The sequence below is a fragment of the Chrysochloris asiatica genome, unplaced genomic scaffold (genome assembly GCF_000296735.1).
Source record: "Chrysochloris asiatica unplaced genomic scaffold, ChrAsi1.0 scaffold00209, whole genome shotgun sequence".
NCBI lineage: Eukaryota > Metazoa > Chordata > Mammalia > Afrosoricida > Chrysochloridae > Chrysochloris > Chrysochloris asiatica.
The window spans coordinates 659410-663937 of NW_006408727.1; positions in this window are offsets into that span (position 1 = coordinate 659410).

The following is a 4528-nucleotide window of genomic DNA, read 5'->3' on the forward strand; positions in this document are numbered from 1 at the left end:
AAAAAAAGAAGATAATAAAAATAATAAGGAAGAAAAATTTGTAGCTTAATATAAGTATGTTTTTAAAGTCCTAACTCTCTTTCAGTCACTTCTGCCCTCCTCCCCTTGCCGTTAGGTGCTGTCTAGTCAATTCTGACCTGTAGCGACCCCCCACAGGGTCTCCGAGGAGCGGCTGGCAGGCATGACCCACCGACACTGCAGCTCAAGAAGCCCTGCAGTGCATCACCTCAGCTCACAGCACTGTGCCAGACTCTTCAAAAACCAGTGAAAACAAAACCGCAGACCACATACGATGCACATCTGCGTCCCCCCGCATAGGGCCTCCAAGGAGCGGTCCATGAGCTTGAACCACCGACCCCGCAAACCAAAAGGCCCTGTAGTGGCACCCCAATCCACAGCGCTACAATGGGTCGCCTCTCAAACCAGTGAATGTAAGCCAACCAAATAGGACACACATCCATGTCTCCTGTATAAGGTTTCTTATGAAAGGCTGGTGAGCATGAACCACCGGCTCTGTCCCACTGTCCTTGTCATTCAAAAGAGTTTGCAGTGCAGCATCTCAACCCACAGCACTACGCTGGGCTCCCTCTCAAACCAGTGAAGAAAGGTCCGGGTGCGTAAGCGCCAGTGGTGAGGGCGGGTCCCCGCCACTAGGCTAAGCCCCCACCTCCCTTCACCCAGATGTATGTGGGCAAACCGTGAGCACACCCACTCCCGACACCAAAGAAAAAAACAAGATCGGAGCCACCCAAAATCGGCAAAGCACACCGTGCTTCCCACCCCCCCCCAAATGTTCCTGCAGAGCGTTTCTACAACCCCTATTTAGTCCAGCCTCTCTGTCTTGCCCAGGATGTGGGTCGAGGTCGCCTAGTCTGGCCGGCGGACTCAAGGGTACGCGACCTCCTGCCTCCGCTCCAAATTCCACTGGCTACGAGCCTCCTAGCCTCCAAACCACTCCTATCTCTGTGGGTCCAAATCCCGGGGCTCCGTCTTGCCTCCTTCCTGTCTGCAATTCCGAGCCACTTTTGACGGTGACCTTCACTATGCCTTCACCCTAGCTGCCAGCAAGCCCTGCCCTCTCTGCTTCTTCAGTTAGTTTATAATGTTCTTACTCTGTTTCGGGCCTCTCTGAGTTTTGCTACTTGTTGAGATCCTGTGGGGTGGATTATAACCCACTGCTACCCAGTATATGGTTGCCAATAGCAACTGTTGGACTGGAACCACAGTTCCTGCAATTCTAAAAGCTTGGTCTGGTAGATTAAACTACAGCAGGGGTGCTTTGTTATTGGTATTTAGCTGCTACTCAGCTTGGGCTGGCTGAAACCTTGATGCTTTGCTGGGCATGCCTGGGGCTAAGAGGCTGGGCAGAGGGCTGGCCTAGGCCTAAGAGGTGGGGATGGCTTCATGCTTGTAGGCAGATGGAGTCCGTTTTTGATGACATCTAAAATGCGTCTCTTTGTCTCCCTGTGCCTTGAGTCCCTCAATTTGTCCTATATACTAGCTGGTAATGCCTAATGTGGCAATGAGGACTCCCCTGGGATGGGCTATGTTGGTTCCTGTGGCCGCTCTAGTTTTCTGAGAGCGTTAGCCCTTTGAATAGCTCTGCTCAGGCCCTGCTAGGTTCTGCAGTGGGCGGGGCCGTCCCTGTGTAGGTGCCCGGACCAGGCGTGTGGAAGTTAGAAATGCTCGTAACTCCTCAATAGTTTGATCCTTCAAAAAAAACAAGTTCATAAAGTTGCAGCCTAATGCTTTATGTTTGCCCAAAAGCTGTCTGTTTACCAGGCAGGGATCCCAATTTGTGATACCACCCCCTTCTTTCTCCCGAGCCCGTGTACCTGTCCTGTCCGGTCAGGGAAGCGCCGCCCCTCTCCTGAGTTTCAGTCTTGGAGGGGAGTTTGTCCTGAAGGAACTTGATTGCTTGCCTTGATGGCTTCCCGGTGAACAGCTATTTTTGTAGCAGCCAGTCATGCTAACATTTTTGTTTTGGGTTTTTCCTGATGATTTTTCTTTGAAGATGTATCTTCTGTCACTGTAGCTGTTCCAGGTTGGTCTGCTTGTCTTTTCTAGTGGGAATGTCCCACCTCTAAGGTACTGGATGGAACTCAGGATTCCACCTAAGGTCCTATACTCTGCAAAGGCTCTACAAGAGGCCCATTTCACTGGACAAGTTCTAGAACCCCTTTTGGGTATTCTAATCAATTAAAGACTGAAGACAGGCTTACAAATTTTCTGTAATCATGTTTCCTGACATTCCTTTCTATCCCACTCAGGTGTCTATTTTACAATAGTAGGCAAGGGAAAGCAATATTCATAAGACAGTCAAGCATCTTAGTATTATTTCCCCTCTTCAAACTATGTCTAGAGCTCTGTATCACAGAGCCCTGTTGTTCCAAGGTTGAGCATGCATCACTATTTACCTCTGTCCCACTTAGCCCATGCAAACCTTTCTCAGTGTTTCCCTATCTATCTTGTTCTTCCACCTCCTCCCCGTTTTGTATTGCTCTCCCCAACACCTGAACTATGATGTATCTACCCTTACCTTGTGCTCTACTGTCGCCTCCCTCCACCTCCCCCTAAACTCCCCACCCCAACCCCACCACTGTGGTTACCTTATTAACTTTTCCCTCTTAAAATAGATTTAAGACAGTCTATTTTTCTTATAATCTACCTGACCTTCTCACCACCTGGATCTCTGTTCCTCTGTGTTTACCTTCTTTCACATTGTAATTGTTTTGATCATAGACTGACCTCCCAGATCCTCTGAATTTGTTCTTAGTTTTATTCTGTCCTTGACTCTTCCATTTGTCGATTGAGTTCCAGGTGATACTGCCACAAATGTCATTCTCTGGTTATTGTCTGTGCTTGTTGGTTCTCTGTCCACAGAACTCTCTTTAGGATATTTTACAGTGTAGGGTTGACTTTGGCAAAATCACTTAGCTTCTGTTTATCCTGGAATGTTTTGATTACACCATCATATTTTATTGACATCTTTGCTGGATAAAGGATTCTTGGTTGGCAATTTTTTTCTTCCAATGTTTTATATATGTCTCCCCATTGCCTTCTTGCCTGCATGGTTTCTGCTGAGCGATCGAGCTTAATCTGATTTGCTTCCCTTTGTATGTTACACTTCTCTTTTCCCTAGCTGCTTTCAGGATTCTCTCCTTATCTTTGATTTTGGAGAGCTTGATTATGATATGTCTTATTGATTTTCTTTTAGGGTCTATCCTTCCTGGGATTCGTTGAAGTTCTTGAATGCTTATCTTTTCACTTTTCAGGATGTTAGGGAAATATTCTTCCAGCAGCTCTTCAACTATCTCCTCTGTGGACTTGTGTGATTCTGCCTGTTCCAGAATACTGATAATTCTTAAGTTATTCCTTTTCATGTTATCCAACATGAATCTTAGACCTTCTTCAGATTTTTTATTATTCTTGTTTCTGCTTGTTCTTTTATCTTAGTATTATTGAGAGATTTATCTTCCAGCTGACTAGTTCTGGCTTCCATTTGCCCTTTCAGTGCATTGTCCATTTCTAATACTCTAGTAATTGTTTGGACCTGTTTATATAGGTTTTGAGTTGTTTCCAATGTTGTATCTATCTTGCTTGATTGTTCCTGTAATGCTTTCCTGACTTCTTCCTTATTTTTCTCAACTCCATTGTAAAGTGTTTTGATACATTTTATAATCATTTTTCTGAATTCTTTCTCAGGCATTTCCAAAGTCTGCCCTCATTCCAGTATGGAATGTGAGTCTACCTCCAGGTCATTTATCTCAGTCACTTTATCTTGTTTCTGGACATATGCTAATATGGTCATCTATTTCTATATTTGGGGCATATTCAATAGTTAGCTGTGGCCTTAATACTTACATGGGTATGTGTTTTGGTATTTTTTATGCTTTCTGATTGCCTCCAGGTTAATGCAATCAGGAGATAGACTTCCATGTTCACTCTTCTTCCTTTATCTCCATGGTTCTGTCAGGCATCTGTGGCTGCTCTGATCCTTTGCCCACTCGATCTTTCCCAAGATGGCCTCTCAGGGGGCAGCTGAGTGCCTTGGATTAGAAAGCACTGGATTTCTTGCTTCTGCTACAAATTCTACTGTCTGTAAGCCTTCCAGCTTTCTAAGTATTCCTTTATATGTGGTTCAGAGTCCTGGGACTATCACTGGAGCCTGCTTGGTCCAGTATTCTGTGTTGTTGCTGACTGAGATCCTCACTGCACTTCTACCCTATCCGCCATCTTGTTTGTTCTCCCAAGCTTTGTCTGTTTTATGATTTTTAGTTTTGTTTTGTTTTTGTTTTTTCAATTTTCTCCCTTTCTATCCAGAACCTTCTAATGGGATCCCTTTCGGAGCTATTCGTAATGGTAGTCAGGCACTATCTAGTTCTTTTGTTTTCAGAACATGTAGGCTGATGTTCATGTGGTCCATTGATGTTCATGTGCTCCAGACAGGAAGAGACCAATAGCTGCCTCTTAGATGGTTGCTAACTAACTTTTAAGATCTCAGCTGCTACTCAAGAAAGTGTGGTTC